Raw genomic sequence first — 25,033 nt, forward strand, 5'->3', positions numbered from 1 at the left:
AGCGCCTGCCTTGCAAGCAGGCAGTCGTGAGTTCAATCCCTGGTACCGATAAAAAGGAAAAAGACAAAAAAAATTTTTTAAAATAGGAGCTCAATAATACAGTGCTTGCCTAGTATGTGGGAGGTCCTGGGTTAGCTCTTCAGTACCACCAAAGGAAAAAAAGACTAAAGACACAAACTATATAACTAGTAAAATTCTACTCATCTACTCCAAGATAAAAAAGTATATATCCACAAAAAGATTAATAGAAGAATTTTCATGGCAGCTGCATTAGTAATAATCAAAACTCAGAAACAGTCCAAATGTTTATCAATAGATGGATGTGCAAAACCATTCCCCATGCCCCTGAACATTTAATGTCTATCTTTATGTAAAACTTTTAGAAAATTCAGATTCATATACAATGACAGGAGATCAGTGTTTGCTTATAATGGAGGAGAAAGACGTGGACTTGGGGGTAAGGGATCACAAGAACATGTTTGGAGGTGTTGCATATTTTCATTATCTTGATTGGAGTGATATGTCACAGGTATAGAGAGATGTCAAAGCTTATCAGATTTCATGGTTTGAATGTTTCCAACTTACTGTTTTATAAAAATTTCAATAGAGAGTTTCAAAGAAACTCTAAAAAAGATTTTTAAAGAAAGATAATGGAAGGAGAGAGTTTCATGAAGTGGTAACATAGAAAGAGTATTAGGATTAGTGTGCAATGGGGAAAGAACGCTTCTATTTGTTTCTGTGTGACGTGTTGACATGTCTGGCAATGAATTATTTCTTTTGTTCAGATGCTGTCCATTTTGTCTATAAGGTTGACAGCACTAGTTTCTGCACAAAGTGACCTGAAAAAGCTAACTAGAAGGTATCAAACAGCTGCTGTGGAGAATGTGTGAGACTAGACCCAGAACCCTGAGCATTTAATTAGAATTACAGTTTTTGTAGATAATGGAGATTAGGAGTCTATACTGATGCGCCTTTTGTATCCTTATGTAACTTTCTCCAGTACCTGCCAGTAAGAAAGCTAGAAGAGCCTGTCATGTCTCTGCTCTGAACACATTTTATCTCCCAGAAAATGCTTTAATCTCTGGGCACTCTGATTTCTATGGCATCTGCTCCATTATTTTGTCAAACACACCAAGACATTTTTTCATTCATTAGTTTGTTCAACATCTATTGAATCCTTCAACTCAGGTGTGAGATGTGTAAGTGTATGGAATACACAGTAGCATCAATGTGCACACTTTCCGCTTTCAGGCTTGCATGCATAGATAAGCATCCTGGCACCCCAGGCTCTACACAGGCCCCTTGAACACCTCAGAAGACCATGCACTTCCCAAGCATAGGACACAAACCAGCTTTGGATCACATTTTCAATCTTGCCATACTACTCCTTTCTCCTTTCTTTACTATGAGCTCGGAAAGGTATGTGGCCAGGATTTAATTCCTATGATCTATAATTAGAGGCCTGAGGGCAAAGGAAATGTGTGCAGCCATTTAGTGTACTATCAGGTAAGAGGTTTAGGTATTTTCTTCCCTTGAAATTCAATGATTATACACAACAGTCTTTCATTTAAAATGAATACTAAATTGCTGTTTTATCCACAGTTTGAATAACAGATTATTAGAAAATCTTTACACATTAAACAATGCATCATTGTTGCATCAAATGGAAGTGACATGCTAAATTACTTCTTTGTTCTTTTTAAAGAGAGTTATGAAGGACTAGGGGTTAGCTCAGTAGTAAAGTGCTCAATGCCATGGTTTCCATCTCTCACACGAAGAGGGGAAGGAAAGAAAGAGGAAAGAGATCAGTTACATAATACTCAGATGTCTGCACATCACATTACATTTGCTTTGAGGAAAGACAGAGAAGTAAGTGTTTCTTCCTACCTTTGTAAGTCTGTTTAGATCAGAATAGGTATTTCATGTGACATGATTCTGGGCTACAATTCAGTGAATAGTGTTTTCTAGTTGACAGTATTGTATCTACAAGGATACCACTAGTATCAGAAGAGAATACAAAACAATAATAAAAAAGAAAACAGCAGTTCATATTATTTCCTTTTCTGTTGTTGTTATCCAAAAATTTAAAAATATGCATGCACAAAGACATAAAGGATATTTCTTTTAGTCAGGACACACACACACACACACACACACACACACACACACAGAAATTAATGAGTTTGGCAATAGCTTTGGAAATGAGCAGTGATAGTCAATATGACTAATAAGAAAGAAATGTTGAGAAAAGGCACTAGAATAAAAAGAAATTCCTCGTTTTTTTGTTTTTTTGGTTTTTTTTTTTGCATCACACATAAAAGTGAAATGGCTTTGATAGTTTTTTTCCCCAACGGTGAGACTTTCCTAAGAAGTAACAAAAAGAGAAGAGACTTTGCCTGCAATATACTGAACAGATAAAATATTAATCTCTCTATCTCTATAGGTAATAGTGAAATTTTTTTATGGGAAAAGCCATCATGTGCTAGATATTTCCCTAAAACATGTCCATGCATAGATTCTCAATTTACCCGTGATAAGTAATCTGGCAGAAACCTGGGTAAGCATCCTCCATAATTAAGTATAAAACATAAAGCTAACCACATATCAGTATTTTGCTTGCAACTATACTTGCCAGGAGAAATGGCTGAAATGGCAACAGAAAATGAGAGGATCCATGAATGAGCCTCTTAAAAATGAAGATTGCTGCTGGAATTCATAATGTCTCCCGGATTTTTGGAACTTTAACTTCTTTTTTAAAAGATGGGATCTCCTCAAGTTGCCTTGGCTGCCTCAACACCTGGACTCATGCCTCAGCCTCCTGAGTAGTTGGACCTACAGGCTCATACCGCTGTACCCAGCTGGCACCTCAGCTATTGAGCTAGGAAATTCTTGTCTTATTCTAAGTGTGCTTTCCATATTTTTATTTAGATAAATGACCAGAGAATTATTTTCATAAGCGACTCTAAATCACTCCTAAAATAGATTGCCTTGTGAATTATCTGTGGTCTCCTGTAAGAATCCCCTCCCCATCAACGCAATCAATTCTGCCATTCCTCTTTCATTCTTTGCTATGCTGGTGTCTTGAAGGACTGGACTGCAGAGACATTGGGCAAACTTCATGAAAAGTTTTTTTAGTTCAACTTTTTGCATGGACCTCCATGTGTTTGTGATTTTACTTTGTGCATACCATGGCTGTGTTGCTGTAACAGCCAAGTTTGAGATTCATCACCATTAGACTAATTCTGCTGATCAATATTTATTATGTGCACCATAAGTACTGGGAATCACATTGTCCAGGATACTGGGCATAGGGCTATGAGTAAGATTGACAATGTCTCTGCCCTGGTGAAGCCTATATTCTCTATGTTGACTACAGCCCCACACTAGATATAAGAACCACTCAAGCAAAGGTTTCTTGAGTAATCCTGTGAATCAAGTGGGGCAAAAAATGTTAGGGAAGGAAAAATGAAATTAGCTTATGGATCCCAAGGAAGACATTCTGCTAGGGAGCCAGAATTTGCTCAGGCAGGTAGGCTTAGGCAAAAGTATAAAAGAAAAACCTATTGTCCTGCAGGTAGAGAAGACAGCTCAGCAGGGGCTCAGGCAGACCCAGAGTAAAGCATCCTTGGAATGAGAGCAAGCTGCTGCTTATATGCTATAATTTTAGATAAACTGGGAAAGCTGCCAGTTCAAAAATGTCTCCTCCACAGAAGTCTGGAAAAATGTGAATGTTTATTTCTCTTGAGAGAGATGGTGGTTAAGCCTGGACTTTGGAATTGGGCAGATTTGTGTCTGACTTGCAGTACTACAGCCGAGTGACTCTGGAGAAGTTACTTTTCTGTCTTACCTTCAATTTCCTTATCTATAAAATGGGAATAATCATGTCTCCTCATGAATTTTATGTCTTAAAAAGTTATAAATCAAGCAGTGGCACAGGCACACAGAGGTAGTTCAATAAATATTAATGTTCAAAATGATATTCTTAATGTTACTTATATTGAATAATTTGACTAACATTCTTTGAACTGCCCCTCAGTGGCCCTGTACTAAATTAGTCATGATATGACAGAGAAGCCAGTCATGAAAGCCACTGCCTATAACAAAAGGTGAAAGGTGCTCCAAGAAATAGTTAAGGGATAGACATTATTTTTACATTTTCCTAAAGCAGAGAAATGAAAGAGGGCATGCCAGGAAGATGGAATTTAAAAAGACTCAATATATGAAAAATGTTTTATGCCATTCTCTTTCTAGATAATGACGTGTAAATGTAGAAATTGGACCCCAGCATACAAGATGCTTCTTCTCAAACACGTTGTGTGCCTTTGACTTGGGTGGCATCTCACTCTCCTGGTTTTCTTGAAGTCTCTCCACTAAGTCTTTCTCACTCTATGAAGGAGACTTCATAGAGTCCTTTTCCTCTATCATTATATGCTGAAATTCCTCAAGATGTCCGAGATGCTTTTCTCACTCTGTATGTTCTACTCAAGTGCGGTTCAATTGAAAAAACCTGGTATTGGTTTCTGATTTTACTCTGTCCCTCAGTCATCACAATTAATCCGTCTGTTCTTTCTGCCTTTTTGATGTGAATGGCCCAGGTCTGCTCATTTCCTACCCTCACTGTCTCCACCATGCTCTACTTAGACTATCTTAATGTATCCCTGTATTTAGTCTCTTTCCTTACAGCAGCCAAAATGTAAATCTGATCATGTCACTACATTAGAGAGACTGGGGGTTGCAGGTTCATGGTGGATAGCTTGCCTATTTTATACAAGGCCTGATTCCCAGCATCACCTAAACAAAACAATATAAAAATCTTCTGAGGATTTTTATTACTCTTAGGATAATTCCAGATTCTTTACCAAACTGTGTAGTATCATTCTCCCAGTTCCAATCCTGAAACTTTCATTCCCTGGGACACACTATACAGGCTAGTGTTTACCTAAAAAGTGCTCCCCCCTGTTCCTTCTATCTGGAATGTTTTTTTTTAAATCTTTTCTTAACTACTTCAAACCAACTCACAGCACTTACTTACAGATGTCTTCCTTAGTGAAACCTTCAAAATCTTTCACTTTAAGTCTAACCTCTAGCTCTTACCTTAGTGTTTACAAATTGCAAGCATTTATCTCCTATAAGCCAAGTACCATGTCCAAACCTGGGAAGTGGGGGAAGCAGTATAATCCTTCACATAGCTCACAGCCTGATAGAAGAGAAAGAACATTTATACCTCACATATAAATATAAATTTTATCTATGAAAACTACCATGAAATAGAAGCACATGATGTTTTAATGGGACTTGGGGGCAATGAAAGTAATGTCTGAGAAAATGATGATTAATCTAGACTTGAAGTTTGAGTAAGAGTTAGCAATCAGTTGGAAGGAAGAAATGACTTTCTGTCATAGACCCTATATAAGGGACATTTAGATGAGCTGAAAAAAATCCCAATACAACTGTCAATCAAAGAGCAAGTGATATCTTTAAATTGAAGTGATAACAGTGGGTAGGGCCGGACTTTGTAACCCTTGAGGGCTCTGAAAAGGATTTGATTCTTTATGTTAAAAACTACCCTTAAGGGGAAAAATGAAAGGGCAAAAGAAAAAAATATGACCATATTTGCATTGTGAATAGTATGTGAAGAAAAGACCGAGAAGATGTGAGAATAGATGTTTCCAGTAGTTAAAGTGGTGAGAAGGATATTGCAGAGGCATAAGTGAGAGATGATGTGAGCTTGGATCAGGGAGGTGGTAATAGAAATGGAGAGAAGACAATGTGGTCAGAGATATTTTGGACATAAAATCAATAGGCTTTGGTATTGCACTGTATTACCGGGTAGATGCTTCTCTACTTCTCTGGTTCCTCAGAGGAGGAATTTCCTTTAAATTTTTCTGGTTTCTAATGTTATCCTTTACTGCTTCCACAAAGAGGATGAGTTCAGGACAGTGAGTGGTACTGAAGGTTCAACCCTTCCTGCCTCCTGTTTAGGATTGGCCATCTTGTAGCGGGGATGGGTCTCAGTCTGCACAGAGAGCAAGCTTTTTAACGATTAAAGTCTATTCTCTAGAGAGAGAGTTGCAGCGTTCTGGTGCTGCTAGGAACTGAGTAGGTAAATCTTCCTAAAGCCAAGACTCAGAGTTAGGAAACTGATTTTACCGCACATCTAAATCACATTCTTCAACCTGGACTTCATCACTAGTAAAACCGACAGGTTGATCCCTATCTTCCTGATTCTTAATCTACTTCTTAATTTATTTAGATTTATATGGGGATTGGTAGAGGGAAAGTACAATGAATAATGATGATTTCTGTATTTCTAGTTTACACTCCCCCCCCCCTTCTTTTCTTTTTATTTATCTTTTTCAAATGGGGCAAATGAAACTCATAAATTCAATTTGAGACATGTTGAGTTTGAGATAACATTAAGATGTGATGTGGAAATGCCAAGAGACAATTGTGCCTGCTGGACTAGGGTTTAAGAGCTAGAGGTAGAAATTTGGGAGCTGTCAGCACATAGATTGCATTTGTAGACATGGGTAACCCACTCAGAGATTACAGAGAAGAGCAAGGGGCTAGATCTGATTTTCAGAGAACTGTAGTCTTAGTTTAAGAAAGAGTCTGAGAACATAGGCCAATTTGCTGGTATCAAAGATCAGAGTTCCAAGATCAGAGAGGAAGAGTTTATAAAATGAGAGGTGGAGGAAGGACTGAACTGGAGCAACAAGATACAGTCTTAAGGGAATGATGTTATATAGCAGACACAAGGCAAATAAACGGTGGGCTTATATTTGGATACTGATTCACACAAATGGATTCAGACGTTGTCTCAAAGCTTACAATACTTCACAATTTAAAATTACTTATCATTTTAAAATTATTTATTATATATCATACCTAACCTTCCCAGATAAGACTTTGTAAAGCTATTATTTCTTGGTCACTGCTAAATCTTCAATCACAGGAGCACAACTGAACAAAATGAGAATCAGTATTTTCTTTCTTTCCCATCTTTGTATTAAGAAAAGACTTGAAAAAGTGAAGCCTGGTAATATTTCTTGGGCTGAGCGCTAATTATAGGCCTGCAGAAAAGGAAATGGTGGTAAGAAGAAATTCATATTTTATTACTCATTGCATCCCATATGTGGGAGACAACTCCAGTCATTCCCCTTGAATGCAAAACAATTACTGCAACTTTGATTATTTGGAGATTTATTTCCTTATACTGATATGTAGAGAGCTGGCTATGGTATTTCCTTCTCTCTTTCAATTGGCTCTAAGCATTGCAAATAAGGCTAGCAAAGGTACTGATATAGAATCTCTAAAGCCCACAGTCTTCTATTTCCTCACTACCATAGTGTTCTCCATAAAGGATATGAGCACAGCAGGATGTTAGAGCCAACAGCTCCAGGAATGTCAACTGGGTATGAGCCTCAAGGTAAACAGGTTAGGACTCCCCAGGACACAAAAGTTTACATATCAGAAACCCAAGCAACAGCCTCCTAAAACAATTCAGTTGCTACCTTAACTGGATTATGTGAATTGATCGTTCTGCATATCTTTATCTCCGCATTTTGCAGAGATGCTTTTCTCCCCACCTGGCCAGCTAGCTCAAGTTACTCAAGTAATTCCTGCCATCCTCACTGTCACTCATCCCTGAGCCACCCCCCCTTCTTCACAAGATAATAAATTCTGGGAGAGGCCTAGGATCAGGGCCTTTGTCCTCACATCATTACAGGGATTGGTTTAGGACCCCTTGGCTGCTCTTCACTTGGAATATGTCTTGGTGTCTTTACTCTCACAGTGGGTTGTATTGGTGGAGGTAGACTGGAATTAACTTGCTGGGATTCCAATAACATCTCAATGGGATTACAAATATAACTTTCTGGGCTGTGAGGAAAACTAGAAAAAGGATTACTATACTAATTACTATTGGATGACTGTGTACAATGTTTGGGATTACAATACCATACAGAAGAAAGGTATTCTCTTATCTATTATTATAACTCAGAACCATTCTTTAGTGTTATAATTAAAAGTTTGATTTAAGGGACCCCTTCATTACATAATTTAAAAAAAGCTCAGGTTCCCCAGAATAAAGCTTATAAAATTAAGGTTTCAACTAAAGTTAAAATGATTTCAAATAAGAATAAGAAGGAATGTGACACATGCCCATAGTGGCACACAAGTGACCTTTCCCTTTTTATCTATTTTCTAAAAATTCTAGGTATTATATTCGCAGTTGTTTTAAAGGAGTTTATATATTTTGTGGGCATTAACTTTGTTGATTGTATATTGTAAATAAATATTTTTTTCATAGCCTGTTGCTTTAAATTGTGTTTGCTTTGAAACACAGCTTTATGGAGGCATGATTTACAGACCATAAACTTTACCCATTTCAGCATAAGTTGAATGAATTTTAATAAATTTATACAGGTTTTAAAATTTATACAATTTTACTAACATCATTATAATCAAGTTTTAGAACACTTTTCTCATTCTAAAAATTTCCCCTGTGTTCATTTGTATCTATCACCTACCCTACTCGCAGCTCAAAACCCAAATCTGCTCTGTCGATGTAGCTTGCCTATTCTAAAATTTCATATAATTTGCATCATTCAATCTGTAGTATTGTTTCTGTTTTGGTGGTACTAAGGTTGGTACTAAGGTTCACTCTTAACTACATCCTCACTCCACCAACCCCTTTTTTAGACAGGGTCTCACTAAAGGGCCTAGGATGGGCTTAAATTTCCAATCCTTTTACCCCAGCCAGCCACAGTGCTGGGATTACAGACTTAAACTACCATGCCCAGTGTCAACTTGATATTTATGTTCTGGATACAATCCTTTTACCAAACACATACTCTACAAAATGTTTTCTTCTAATCTGTGATTTGTCTTTTTTTTTTCTTCTTTTTCTTTTTCTTTCAGTACTAGAGTTTAAGCTAGGATTTTCACATTTCTCCCCCCACCCTTTTTATTTTTTATTTGAGATAGGGTCAATTGCTATGATGCCCATGCTGGGCTCAAACTTTTGATCTTCCTCTTTCAGTTTCCCATAGTATTTGTATTTTAGTCATATGTCACCAATGCTTTTTTTTTTTTTTTTTTTTTTTTTTTTGTCTTTTTCCTTTTTATCGGTACTGGGGATCGAACTCACGACTGCCTGCTTGCAAGGCAGGTGCTTATGCCGCTGAGCTAAACCTCCAGCCCCACCAATGCTTTTTATTTTACTAATGCTATAATTTGTATGTGTCCCCTCCAAAATTTAGGTCTTGCAAATATGATAGTATTAAGAGATAGGCCCTCTAAGATTAGGACAGAAGGACTCACTAATAAATGAGATTAAGGCTCTATGGGAGTGGACTCACAGCTATGTGTGGTAACACACACTTGTAATCCCAGTACTTGGGAGGCTGAGGCAGGGGGATTGCCACAAATTTTAGGCCAGCCTGGGTTTTGTAATGAGTTCCAATTCATATGGATTGCATAGTGAAATCTTGTCTCCAAAAACAAACAGAAAAAGTTTTGAGCATATAGCTCAATCCAAAGGTACTTGGGTCAATTCATAAAATAAGAGTCTTTGCATCACATCTGACCTAGCCTTGCCTCACCACCCGACACATGAGAACACAGCAAGGAGACTCCCAGCCTCTAGAACTGTGACAAAATTGTTTTTCTTCTCTATAAATTACTTACGTCCAGGTATTCTATTCTATATCGAAGTGGTTTAGACTATTCTAAATTCTTTGTATTTCCATACACATTTTAGGATCAGCTTCAATTTCTAAAACTGGGAACAAATCCTGATAAGCTTTTCTTAGGGTCTGTGTTGACTATTGACTAGACTGAGAAAAACTGTGATTTTTTTTTCTACTAGAACTACTATTTTAACAGTATAGTTACCCAATGGAATATGATATAGCTTTTTATTTATTTGTGTTAGGTGCATCATTTTTATTACCAGAAAAGAATCAACAGTATTTTTCCCTCTTTCCATTTTCCTTCTTTGGATAAAGCCAAAAGGCTTTTTCAGTACTAAATATTCTTAAGTGAGGATGTCTTTCTCCTGGAGGTACTAGTTACAACTGAACTTAGCGTCAGGAGACAGGGTCTCAGGAAAGTTCTAGAACTATTATAATATCTCTGGCACTGTGGAGGAGAGAGAGGACTACCCCAACAGTGTGGTTTGTGAGCTAAAGTCATTCTCTCCTGTGCCTCTTTTCTTCTTGCTTATAGTTCTTGTAGGAAAAGATCTTTTAATTTGTTTACTTCCATAAATATTAAATAATAATCTTACAAAAATAACTGATGTGGTACAGGAAATTTTTCATTTATTTAAAGATTATTAAGACAATTCTGGAAGAATTGTTTATGAAAGCACTCACTCTCAATATAGGCGAAAACATGAGTGTATTTTGGGTTACTATATAAGAGTTTTCTTGGTATATTTTATGGATAAAGTAAATGATCTTGAGATGATATGCTATTACCCAAACCAGAGCTCTTAGTTATTTATTTTTTACATTTTTTCTTCCTCCTCCTCCTCCTCTAATTTTTACATTTATTTATTTTTGTGATATTAGAAATTGACTCTTAGGCTTTGTGCATACTAGGAACATACTCTATCACTGAACTGTATTCCCAGCCCCTCCATTCATATATCTCTAATCTATATTGAAGAATTTCTTTTTTAAAAAAAAATTTTTTTTTATATCGGTACCGGGCATCGAACTCACGACATCCTGCTTGCAAGGCAGGTGCTTATGCCGCTGAGCTAAATCCCCAGCCCCTCTAATCTATATCTATACCCAAATCTCTGATATAGATTAGAGAATTTCATTTCATAGTCAATCTCCAGATACATTAACTATAAATACTATTATTTATTAATGTATCAAAATACTAGATATGTAAAGCAGTTTTTAAAAATGAAATAGCAACCACAAACCTTTTACATGGAGTGAAAAAATTTTTTCTTTACAATTTTTCTATTTGAGAAGACAAAAATATATTTGAACTAAGATAAACTAAACAAAAAGAACAAGCAGTAGCCTGCAAAAAATAAAATGTAACACTGTTACAGAACTCGTGAATAAAAAAGGAATAAATGAGACACAACAAATATAAACACTTTATTTATTTATTTATTTTATTGGTACCAGGGATCAAACTCACGACTGCCTGCTTGAAAGGCAGGCGCTTATGCCGCTGAGCTAAATCCCCAGCCCCTATAAACACTTTATATCTCATATTCAGTACTATGTAGTATCAGCTTCAATTACAAAAAAGTAAAAAGTTTGCAGTGAAAAAATAAAAAGTTATAAAACCAACCCAATTGCATTCATAAATCTATAAAATTTCCTCAAATAGAAAAAGATGCCTTTCTGAAGAAAGCAACAATAATAATGCTACCAAGAGTAGAACATATTAGAATTTAAATATTCCTACATATTTTTAGTAACTTACTTGATATTAAAGGGCTTTACTAATAGCCCAAATGATAATTAACAATTATAGATGGAAAAGAAATTTTATAAATAGAAAGGAGATAGATGGACAGTTACAAATAGACATATGCAATACTTCTACTAGATATACTGTTTTTATTACTGTCTAACTTTTGTTTATAGGGAACTAAAAATCACTCAGTTGGCACAAAGATATTTTTGAGTGGGTGAATGAATTACAGTGACCCCTTGATCTGTGGGGTATATGCTCCGTGACTCCAAGGTGATTCTGGAAGCCATAGATAATACTAAACCATAATATATCCTATGTTTTCCCAATACTATACACTTACTAGGACTAGTTTTAAAATGTCATTTGTGTTTAAATAAAATTTACTACAGTAGAAGACACATTGACATTAATTCCTCTCAACGTACTCCCCTTTGCTCCGAATACGTTGATCCCGGTACACATTGCATTTCCTGAAGCAGTTCCGGAAGTCCTCTTTTGTGGGTGTCTTTATGAGATGTGATCAGAAATGTGAATTCTCCTGCTATATGCTACCCAAAAGGAAAAGCAGGCTGGTAAAAACATTGCAATGTGTTTTTATTCATTTTATTCACCAGATAAGGGACTGTAGAGTTGCAGAAACTTCTCCCAACTCAAAATGGGCATAAAAGGTAAATGTTTTGAATTGATTCTGGACACGGCGGCAGCAGTGCCATTAAAGGCGTGAAAGAGGACTTTCAGAAAGTGGCAATAATGAAGGAATAAGTGTGGTTGAAGTGAGGGGGACTATCCTGAGGGGATGTTAATAGCAACATGTCTTTTACTCTAATAATAGTTTTAAAAATGTAAACACTCTATTTTTCAATCATACTTCGTACCTCTCTCCTTTACACTTAAAGAAAGCACTTCAGCCAGGAGTAGTGGCATACTCCTATAATCCCAGCACTTGGGAGGCTGAGGTAGGAGAGTCATTGTAAGTTTGAGACCAGCTTGGGCTATTCAAATCTAGCCTGAACTGCATAGTGAGACCCTGTCTTAAAAAGACAAAAAAAAAAAAAAAAAAAAGCAAGCAGAAAGAAAGCACTTTATTCCTCTTTTTGGCACATCCAAATTGTCAGCATTGTTACTATTGTGCTTTTTTTTTTTGGCTCTTTCCTTTTTATCGGTACCGGGGATGGAACTCACGACTGCCTGCTTGCAAGGCAGGCGCTTATGCCGCTGAGCTAAATCCCCAGCCCCATCTTGGTTATATTTAGATCAATTGTTTTGGTATCACAAAGCTTATGTTCAAGTAGGCCTTATTATACTTAATAATGTCCCTAAAGCACAATAGTAGCAAGGGCTGGGGATTTAGCTCAGCGGCATAAGCGCCTGTCTTGCAAGCAGGCAGTCGTGAGTTCGATCCCCAGTACCGATAAAAAGGAAAAAGACAAAAAAAAAAAAAAAAAAAAAAAAAAAATATATATATATATATATATATATATAAAACCAAGGTAATACTAAGTAACGGACAAACTGGTTAGCATACGTATCGTACATAGCTAGAAGAAGTGATTCATTTCCTAGGCCAAATGATACAGGACAACATGAGATTCATCATGCTTCTCAGAACAGCATGATTTTAAACTTCTAAGTTGTGTGTGTCTGGAATTTTTCATGCAATGCAACAAAGGGTAAGTACCAAAAAGAGGTATGTGAAGCTATGCAGAGGTAAAGAAAATTATGCACTCAGGGAAGTCAAGAAAGAATACCCAAATTAAAGACATGAAAGTGAAAGTTTGGAGGTTTTCATTTCTCTCCTGGCCTCCTGAAACAAGTCCTTGGAGCTCTGTGTAAAGAATATGAAGTTTGAATTCTATCTCTACTACTTAATAGTTAAGGAATTTAGTGAAAGTTATATGACCTCCCTTAGGCTTAGTTTCCTTTTCTGGGACATGGGGATAATCATAATCCCTTCTTTTCCGGTTTATCATAAAGTTAAAAGTGTAACAGAAGCAGGTGGTGCCATGCACCTGTAATCCCATGACTCTGTGAGGCTCAGGTAGCAGGATTACAAATTTGAACGCACCTTGGGCAACTTAGTGAGTTGGTGAGAACCTGTCTGAAAATAAAAATAAGGGGTTATGAATGTAGCTCAGTGCTAAGACACTAGCTTTAACACTCATACTACAAAATAAATAAATGTGTAGAAAATATTCAGTAAAAGATGACTATTCTTAAAAGAAAACAAACTTGTGCTATAACCTATGTGTCCTAATTGCCTAGATAAATAGATTTGTCTTGCTGTTCCTCTGAAAGGCAGTAACCAGCTTTAAATGGATGCTAATTATGCACTGTGTGTAATACAAACTCATACTGGCCCTCAAAGCCCAGATCGAGGCCACAAAGAATTATGCCTTTTCTTCTCACATAATCTACAAGAATTTCAGTAACTTCTGTAGTATTGCAGTTATTTGTGCTCTTCAACAGAAGACAGAAATAAATGTTAACATTTTCTACAAAGATGTAGGAAACAAAGATTTTATAGATCTTATCAAGACTAGGAGCAAAGAAAAACATAGGAGTGGGTGAACATTGGTAATTTTTTTTTTTTTCTTTTTCCTTTTTATTGGTACTGGGGATTGAACTCACAATTGCCTGCTTGCAAGACAGGCGCTTATGCCGCTGAGCTAAATCCCCAGCCCTGGTAATTTTGTTTTTAAATAGTATCCTCTTAAAATGTTGAGAACCCCTAGAAAGGATATTTTGTTAAAAATGATCACTATACTCATTTAAGTAATTTTCTAATTATGAATTGCTCATCAGCAAAATGTGGGGATATTTTCATTGCCACATGAAATCTATCATCTTTCCCTCAACCCTTCTCCTTACAAATTGAGAGAAGGATTCAATGTGTAGTTATGGCTTTGAGATGGAGAACAGTAAGAATAACACTGAAATAAAGGCCAGAAAAAAATAAGACCACAGTACTATAACCACAAGGAACTGAATTCCTCTGACAACTTGAATGAGCTTGCGAGTAGATTCTTCCTTAAGAGGCTTCAGTAATAAACACAGCCTTGCTGACACTTTTATTTTAGCTTACTAAGGCCTACGTCAGTCTTCTGACCTACAGTTATTGTTTAAAGCTATAGTAATTTATCATGGCAACACAATGAAGAACTAACATACAAGGCTTCACTACTTAGATTTAACTGATGGCTCTAATCACGAAGGATAAAGCCAAGCTCCTAAAATCTTATTATTTGGATCCCAACCTACATATCTAACTTGTTCTCCAACATTACCTCCCTCCCATCCTTCCCTTCTCCTCTCCACTTTGTATCCCTGTCAACTTTCTCAGTGCTGGACACAATTTCTAACACCCATAATTTAACGGAGAAGTGATTTAACTTGGCACTTAGCCCAGTTCCAGCTATCTCAAGGCAGAAGGATCATACCAAAGAGAAGGTGCTTAGTTCATGGCAGCCAGGAAGCAGAGCAAGGAAATAGTGCCAGAAACAAAGGGGCTAAGGACCAGGCATAGTATCCACAATCACACATGACCCACCCTGGTACTTCCAGAAATATGCTTTACTAATCCCCTAGGTGAGCTGGGCATGTTGACACACTTGTAATCCTAGCACTGAGATAGTGAGGCAAAGAACTGCAAATTTCAGCAATTTAGTAAGATCCTGTCTCAAATAAATAAATAAATAAGACAAGGGCTGGGAATATAGCTCAGCAAAAAAGCTCTGGGTTCAACTCAGACTACAAAAAACAAACAAACAGACAGAAAAATGAAATAAAACAAAACAACCCTGCTAGGCCCCTCATAAAACTTGAGCTGGGACATGGGGATAATCATATCAAGTTGACAATTAAGCTTACCTGTCACAGTCTGCATTCTGAGGATACATATTATTCTCTCACCTTCTGAATTTGAATACCTAGCTCATCTTAGCTCGCTCTAGCTTATTATTTATTTCTTGACCTAAAAGCCACCTCCTCTGTGAAGACTTCATTGACATGAGGCAGTTTTTCTTTCATTTCCTCAATAAATATTTACTGGATACCTCTCGTAGAGCTTCCGATCCAGTACTAGGTGGCAGAAAATTACATTAAACAAATAAGCAGTAAAGTGAATAAGTAAGATAATTTCACACTATGATAAGTACTGTGGAGGAAATGGATAGGGTGACATGAGAGTGCTTTGCGCCAAGGGAAATTAAATTAGGTCAGGAAAAGCTTTGAAGGCAGATCTTAGGATGAGAATAAGCTGCCCACATAGATGAACTGTAGAGGAGTCCAGGCAGAGAAAACTTCAGTGAGAAAGCAGAATGCAGAACAGAGGGAACTGTGAACCAAAGTGAGTCCAGAGAAATATAGGCAGGGACCAGATCATGCAAGGCCTTGCCTGCTGTAGAAAGGAGTTTGGATTTTATACTAAGTGCAAAGAGAAGGCTTTGCACTTTGGGATGGTTGATAATGATATGACTTGATTTACACATGATGAGGACCTCCCTTTACTTGCCTTGAAGATAATGCACTGCCCAGGAGTAATTGTAGGGGTAAGAAGAGCTGTGAGAAGGCCTTCCAGCTGGGGCCTTTAGAACCACATACATATACACATACGCTCAAATACACATACACATGAGCCTATTAGAGTGTCACCTGGGAATGGAGGCACTGGAGAGAGAGTAACTAGAGAGTTACCTGAAAGTAAAATCAAGAGCATTTTTGACAGATAAGCATGAAGATAAAAAAAAAATCTATGAAATGCTCAGTAGTTCCAATTTTTCTTGATTTCTTGATTCCTTGATTTTTTTCCTTGAAACTGACTCCAAGTTTTAGCTGGGGTAAACTGGGTACAGAGTGCCATTTACTAAGATGGGGAAACCAGAAGGAAGAGCAGGTTTAAGGTTAAAAAAAGCAAGACCTCTGTTTACATTGCATTGTGTTTATGCCTGTTAGCACTAAAGGCAAGAGGTCAAGTTAGTTTTGTGTATGCAGCAGTAGTAGCAGAGAGGTCAAAGTTAAAAATGTGAAACTTGAAATCATCGTCATGCATGTGATATTCAGACCTTGATGCTCTTTTCTGTGCTTTCACTGTACTTTGTAAAGATCTCTAATTCACCACTAATCATACAGCCTCCCAATTTTCCCCCAATACAGATGTATATTTGCTCTACATTTCTAAGCCCTTCAGGCAAAAATTGTGCCTTGCCTTTATCATCCTTCCTGTGTACTCAGTGTCTATTATAAATATTGGTATTTAATGAGTTCTTGTTGAAAAAAGTTAAGATATTGAAAGTGTCAAAGATGGTAGGGCTCTTGCCGAGCATGTAAGAGGCCCCGGTTCCAGTCCCCAACACTGCAAAAACAAGCAAACAAATGCTAAAAGAATAAGGAACATGACAGCCACTCAGAACTTGTGAAAGTCAGACAGCCACCATTATAGCTTGTATGTAGATGTCCCCCCAAACCTTGTGCGGTCGTAGGTGAACCTTTTCAGAGGTGGCTGGATCTAGTGTGTGTGATGCTGGGATTGATCATGGTCTGATGCTAGCCTTAAGGGTGCCTCTCCCTGAGTGTGAGTACCTGCCCTCAGGGCAGGTAGTGTGGATAGAATATAAGAGACATAAAGAGATTCGCTGGTGTCACTGCTTGTTGCTTGCTGCTTCACGCCTTTGCTGCCTTCCTGATTTTTGCTTGCCATGAACTCTTTCTCCTCTGTGATGCTTCTCTGCCATGCCACCTTGCCTTGGAATCTGCCAGCTACAAACTGCAACCTTACAAACTGTGAGCCAGAATAAACCTTCCCTCCTTTATTTTTGGGCTCAAGCATTTTGTTTCAGCAATGAGAAAAATTAACTAAGATACCCACTGTTTAGTATGATCCCATTTTCAATGGTATACACATACATATTCACGTATAATTTCATATAGGCATATATATTACATATATGTGTGTGTATAGAAAAAGATCTGAAATGTGCACGCTAGTTATTTTCAGTAGCTGGGGAGAAGGAACAAGGAGGATGAGAGATGAGATTTCACTTTTATAATTTTTGTACTTGAACTTTTTCAGGGAGCAGTTCATGTTTTTTGTACATTTGTGATCTTTTAAACCAATGAAATAAATAACATGAAATAATAAATAAAACTGAAGCATTTTTCTCTTGTCAAAGTAGAACTTTGGTATTCTACATCACGTAACAAAGAACACTGAAAACAGAAACAGATGTCCTTCATTCAAGCATAGAGAAGGAAGCAAAAATAGGAACTATGTAAGAGACATTTTAAAATAAAAGTCATCCCTTAGAATCCAACATGTATAAGCACAAATGTAACAAGAAGCAGAATAACTTGCTCATTTTACTATTATGAATACAAAATTTGATATCCACAAATATTTTCCCAATTAGAAAGTGTTCTAGGAAAGGTATAAGAGAAACAAAACATTGGAATACTTTTCTCTAATAGATCTAGATTGCCTCTAATTAAAATGAGGAAACACATGGAAGGAGAGGGAGGAAAGGGAGAGAAAGGGCTTGAAAACAAAATTGAGATGTGTTATGCACATGTACCAGCTCCCCACTAGGAATCTCATCATTATGTACTACAAATGTATACTGTTTTAAAAATTGGGAAAAAAAAAAAAGAGAGAGAAATGAGGAAATTCTCATTTTTACAAGTCAAATGTGGTAGAAAAAAAATCTTTGATTTTATATGATTCCACCAAACATACAAGAGTATCTCTAATATGTACAAATCTTTGGAAAAAAATAGCACAAATAAGCTCTAGCTTTGTCGTCACCTTCTTAATGTTCCATAAGGGTTTTGTTTTGTTTTGTTTTTTATCAGTACCGGGGATCGAACTCATGACTGCCTGCTTGCAAGGCAGGTGCTTATGCCGCTGAGCTAAATCCCCAGCCCCAATGTTTCATAAGATTTTATGAGAAAAACTTGAGAATTTGTCTTCCAGAGAGAAAAATTCATTCTTTTCTTAACAAATTACAAGTATAAAGCTTAATATTTCAGGGGATTTTTCAGGTGTTCTTTGTACCTAAGGCATGAAAGAAGGATATGACTAAAAATTCTTTTGTGAAATACTAGTGTTCAAACAGCATAGAGATAAAATTTAAAGAAAAATTGTCTACTGATGCTAAACTTTGAAACATTCTCTAAATTAAAACAGTGTCAAAATTCAAATTGCCCCAAAATCTAAATTAATTTTTAACAGCAAAGAAGACAAAGGGCCAGTTAGCTGTAGATAAATGAGAAAGTCTTAGTAGCATAACCCTTAGATAATTGGTGTGGATAATTGGTGTGGAGTAAAATATGTGGCACCATGAGAGAAGGGGTCTCTTACCCACTGCTGATGGGAATGTAAATTAGTACAGTCGCTATGGAGAGAGAACAAAGAATAGATCTGCCATATGATCTAGTTGTTTCACATCTAGGTGAATAGCAAAAGGAAATGAAATCAGCATATCAAAGATATAACTGCATACCCATTTATTGCTGTATTATTTATAATACCTAAGCTATGGAATTAACTTAGGGAACCATGAGTGGATGAATGGACAAAGAATATGTAATATATATGCATATATATGATACATATATGTATATATCAGTCAAAAAAAGAATAATAGTCTATAATTTACAAAGAAATGGTTGGAAGTGGAGAACACTGTGCTAAGGGAAATAAGCCAGAAACAGAAAGACAAATACCACATGTTCATTCATATGTAGATGCTAAGAATAGTCCATATGAATATAAAATAGTGATTACTAGAAACTGGAAGGGGAAAAGAGGGAAGTTGAGTTACAGGTACTGAAACACAGGTAGAAGTAATAAATTGTGTTCTGCAGCACAGTGAGGTGACTATGGTTCATAATAATCTTTTATACATTTTATAAAAAACTAGGTAAAAAGGAGCTCAAAGACTAGTGGTAAGGTGATAGAAATGTTAAATACCCTGAGTTGATCAGTAAATGTTATATGCATGTATGGAAATGTCACCCTGAACCTCATATATATATATATATATATATATATATATATATATATATAATTAAAATATGGTATCAGACAATAAAAGAAAATGAAAGCAGAGAAAATAATTTTCCTATAACTAGGATCTTTAATTTATTGTTCAAAGTATGTTATTTTAGATGAAAATTTATTGTAAAGTAGTTCTACCCTAAAATAATGGAAATCTTCAAATTATTGTATTAGTAGGGGCTGGGAATTTAGCTCAGCGATATAAACACCTGCCTTGCAAGCAGGCGGTCGTGAGTTCGATCCCCGGTACCGATAAAAAGGAAAAAGACAAAAAAAAAAAAAAAAAACAAAACAAAGAAAAAAATATGTATTAGTTTATTTCATTAATGCTAAGATTCAAGAAATTTCTGTGTCTTGACACACTAATTTGCAAACCTTGTTCTTATTTTAATATCAATATAAATACCATACATTTTAATATCAATATAAAATAATGGTCATCATTTGAGATTCTATCCTACCTTAAGGATAGGTTTTTTCATTACAAATAATAGAGATATACTCAAAATAGCTGAAATGAGGAAGGGAAGAAGGGAAGGAAGGCAAAGGCAAGAAGGAAAGAAAAAAGGAAGGAAGAAAAAAAGGGGAAAGTAGGTGGAGTTATTCTAATACTATAATACTATCTTAGAAATTGGTGAGTAGAATGTGCACTGAGCTTTGTGGTGAACTAGAACCTAGAAGGGCTCAAAGTTATGCTTTCTATCTGCTTCTTTCTCTGTGAAACTACATATTCTCTCATCTCTTTCTCTGGACATTTGTTCTACTCTTATTTCTGTGAATAATTTTTCCCTGCTTTTCCATATTTGTGGCAAAAGATTACTAGCAAGTTCAGGTGCTAGCTAAAGGTGAGTAGCATTTGCATTTCTAAATGTAAAATGTCAAGTTCCTGAGAAGAATGAATCTCATTAGCCTAGCTAGCAGTATGTATTTTTCATCCAATTAACTATGTTAACTATGGATGAAACCCCATAGATTTCATAGGGCTGTACAAGTCTGCTCTTGTGAAGGCTCTTGTGAAGGTGAACAGAATACTCTGTGTGTGTGTGTGTGTGTGTGTGTGTGTGTGTGTGTGTGTGTGTGTAGTGGGTTTGTATTAGTTCTCATTTGACCAGTTTTGCTCACTCTTTGCAGCTTTCCTCAGATGACCCATTTTTTGGCTTCTGTAATATTCTGGGGTTTCCACTATACTTTTGCTTCACACTCACTGCTCTCTCAGGGGTGCACTGCTTGTGCTCACAGACCATCTTCCAAAACCTGGATGGAAACCTTCCTGACCCCACAACTCTGGCATTTTGATGTACTTAAAACCAGCACCATATAGTTGATACCAAGGTCCGTGGCCAACTAGAGAAGTACCAAGCTTCTTTCTCTGTTGACTACAGGGGTCAAATGCCTGGATTACTGAGTATTAGGAACCCAAACCCAAGGAACACATTTTCTAGACCATAGACATTCTGGAACATTGTGCCCTAGAGCTCTTTTCTCAAAGCAAAACCTTTCATCTTGTAATTGTGGAGCTGTCGAGGATGATATCCTGCTCATTCTTGTGATTCTCAGGCCATCATTTCTATTGTTCCGTTTCAAACTACTTGGATTTTTAATGCTGATCTTTCCAGCAACCAAGTTTTCCTTTGTTCCATTTTGCAGATTTCAACTTTACCAAAGCTTCCTTTCTGAACAAACTAAAAACTTTTAAAATCATTCTACTGGTCCATTTGTTTGTGATTTACAAGGTACAGCTGGCTAAAAATCCCCAGTGGCAGCCATGAGACCAACTCAACGTTAGATTTCTTTGAAATTTCTTCCACCAGATTAATTTGTATACTGCCCTTAACCTCAGTTTCTCACAATGCCTCTGGAAATGAACAAAATGCAGAAAAATTTTTGGATAGGGTGTAACATACAGACCTGGAGTCTAAATGCCAACAAAGTCCTTCTTCTCAACAAACCTCCTGAGTCTGACCTTTACTGGCCGCATTATTCCTCAACAGTCTGGTCTCCTCCTCACTGATAAGAATTTCCCATGAAGCTTCGCTCACAACATTCTAGGTTTGCTTCTTCAGCTAGCATCTCCAAACTTTCCCAATCCTCCTACAAGTCAGTTTTAAAGACTTCTGGACTACACAATCAGGTATAATCATGGAAATGACCCTACTTCTCTGGTACCACAATCTGACTTAGTTACTTTCTCATTGCTGGAACAAAATACCTGACATTCATAAAGAAGGAGAGGTTTATTTTAGTTCATAGTTTGTAGATGTTTCAGTTAGTCAGTTGGCTCCAAGGCAGGCCAGCATGGCATAGGAACATGGCAGAAAAAGAAGAAGAGCTCATGGGAAGGCAATCAGGAAGCAGAGATTGATCAATGGGGCAGAAAGCTATATACTTCCAGGCCATGACCCCTTCCAGGCCTACCTCTTTCCACTAGACTTCATCTCTCATATCACACTCAGCTTTAATCTCATTAGTGAACTAATCCAGTATTGCACATCCATGATCCAGTCTCCTATCAAAGCCCCATCTATGAGTGCATGAATCTTTGAGGGGACATCTAGATATAAACCATACTAAGAGTGTAGAGGCAGTCATAGATTAGGTAATTACTCCCTAAACTACCTAATATATAACCCAACCCTAAAATTATGACTGCATTTCCAGGCTTACAGTAATCTTATTTATAAAACATTTGGAAATATATGTATGTGTCTTTGATTCAATCCATATTTGTATTATCTGTAGTACCTGTCCTTATTAATCGTACATACAATGACAACCAAAAGCTGAGCATAAAGGCACATGCCTATAATCCCATCTATTTAGCAGGTGGAGGCAGAAAGGTCACAAGTTCAAGGGCAGCCTAAGCCATATTGTGAGAATTAAAAGAGAGAGAGAAAGAGAGAGAGAGACAGAGACAGAGACACAGAGAGAGAGGCATTGAAAAGTAATAATGTTATAAAAATTTTCAGAATAAATTAACTGAATGAATTTATTTTTATAAAACATAAGTGTGGTAGGATTAACAGTGAGCCTCAAAGATATCCAAATTCTAATCTCCAGAACTTGTCAAAACTGCCTTATATGGAACTTTGTAGATATGACTAAGTTAAGGATGTTGAAATGGGAATACTATCCTACATCATCTATGTAGCATTTATTTTATTTTATTTTTGTCTTTTTCTTTTTTATCGGTACCAGGGATCGAACTCATGACTGCCTGCTTGCAAGGCAGGCGCTTATGCCGCTGAGCTAAATCCCCAGCCCCGTAGCATTTAAATGTCATAATCATAAGTGTCTTTACAAGAAGGAAGAGCAAGAAGTTACACTACACAGAGGAGAAAGCCATGTGAAAGCAGAAGCAGAGACTGGAGTAATTGACACATGTAAGTTTCAAAGGAAGTGGGGCACAAAGCAAGTAATACAGAGGTGACTAAAGCTGACCAAGGAAATAGAATTACTGCTGGAGACTTCAGAAGTAACCAGCCCTGACAATAACTGTCTTAATGCCAGTGAAATTGATTTTGAACTTCTGACTTTCTGAACTGTGAGAGAATATGTTTTGTGTTGGGCCACCAAGAATTTGGTAATTTGTTATAGCAGCCATAGGAAATAGAGATAACAGCATGTAAAAGCCATTGCTTTGGAACTTATAACTTATGTGCCCCTCATAATGCTCGCATCAAAACTCATAATGAGCCTTCTCTTTATAGGAGTCCTCATGAGAATGATGTCCTTGACCCTATATGGTAATCCCTGACACACTTTCATGATGCTCAGAGAAGACAGGTGATGTGAAAGCTCATTTACTTCCTTAAAATCATCCAACTTTTGGATGATTATCCAAAATGCTTCATTGTGGGAGCTGACAGCATGGGCTCCAAGCAGATTCTCATATTCTTCCAAGGGGATGCTGTGGTGCTAATGGGCAAGATCTCCATAATGCATGAGGTCATCCAAAGGCAACAGGAAAATAGCCCACCTCTGCTTTGTATCTGGAAGAAATCTGAGTTTCACATTCATCAAGTGGATCCTTGTTGAAATCAGAAACATGCTGCTAGCCAATAAAGTACGAGCAGTCAACCATGCTAGTGCGAATGTCCCCTGTGAAGTCACTCTGGCCTGTGGTCTGAGAAGACTTTCTTTTTCCAGGTTTGAGGCATCCCTACTAAAAACTTCAGGGGTACTGTTGAAATTCTGAATAGGTGATAATAACTAAAGACAAAGTGGGAGCAGTGAAGTCACACAGCTGAACATACTAAACATCCTTTCTCCACTGAGCTGATTATCCAACAAGTGTTCAATGGTGGCAGTCTTTTTATTCCTGAAGTTTGACATCGCAGAGGAAAATCTGCATTCTTGCTTTCTGGAAGGGTGTCTGCCTGTAAACTAGTGACTCTATTACTGCCTCTGTCCCCTCTTCTATCATTAATGGGTACATCAAATAGGTCTTGGCTTTGTCTGTGAAGGCTTAGTACACTTTACTACTTGCCAAAAAGATCAAGGCTTTTTTGGCTGGTCCATTGGCATTTGTGGCTGCTGCCCCTGTGGCTACTGCCACTACTCCTGCTACTGCTGTTTGGTGGCAGTAGCCAAGCCTGAGTCCAAGGAAGACTGGAGGAGTGAGATAAGGGAATGGGATTTGGTGTCTTCAGTTAATCACCAGAAAGCAATGAACTTAACTCAGCTTTATCTTTAAATGAGGGAATAAAGGCTTGCTTCTCTTAAAAAACAAAAGCACAAAACTAGTATTGCTACGGGGTTTCATTTCCTTTGATACACAATAAACTTTATTTTCTTGAGGAAAATACATCTTTTATTTTGCAAAGCTTTTTGTTTATCCTTTTATGAACCATTAATGAGTGGTATGTGGACTTACATTTTCTTGCCTATTCTTTTGAGAACACACATTCAACAACATTCATTAATTTATTCAGCAGATGTGCACTGAATACTTCCTTTGTACTGAACATTCGGTCCATAGATATTTATGAACAAATAACTTTGTGATGTACTTCCTGTTAGAATAATGTGAGTGAGTGGCAGGCATTATCCATGCCCTCATGCAACTTTAGTCAAGCAGGGAAGAATGATCATTAAATCAATGATTCAATAAAGCAAAAAGTGTGTTATGATTTGGAGTAACACAGGGTATTGTGAATGTGTAGCCAGTAGCTTATTCACTTTCTCATTATTGGGATATGATTCAATGACACACAATTTAAGGGAGGAAAGGTGAGTTGTATTGTATTATTAGCACATGTTTGCAATTCATGCAGTTTACAGTCATTTTGGGGTGTCGTTACAACTTGTTTATTTTTTTTTTAAATCTTCCCATTTACTCCGTCTCTCGACTCCTCCTCTGGTTCCCCATCCCCTTTTTCTTTTTTTTTTTTTATCCCCTTTTTCATACTTGTTGGTATTATTGGTCCTAGTTCATATTACAGAATATAGTGTTTATGATAATTGGAGTTAGTAGGTTCCAGGAAAAGTTTATTTTGACTCTCATTTTTGTTTCATGTTTGACATGCTTTA

At 36.9% G+C, this 25,033-nt stretch overlaps 1 pseudogene; it reads left to right on the top strand.

Moving 5' to 3' along the window:
• Positions 1–403: 403 nt before the first annotated feature.
• On the top strand, positions 404–24,157 carry LOC111754264 (large ribosomal subunit protein uL10-like; annotated as a pseudogene).
• The last annotated feature ends 876 nt before the right edge of the window (positions 24,158–25,033 follow it).

The sequence above is a fragment of the Cavia porcellus genome, unplaced genomic scaffold (assembly GCF_034190915.1).
Source record: "Cavia porcellus strain 051 isolate PalLab524CR breed Dunkin Hartley unplaced genomic scaffold, mCavPor4.1 scaffold_1, whole genome shotgun sequence".
Classification (NCBI taxonomy): Eukaryota; Metazoa; Chordata; class Mammalia; order Rodentia; family Caviidae; genus Cavia; species Cavia porcellus.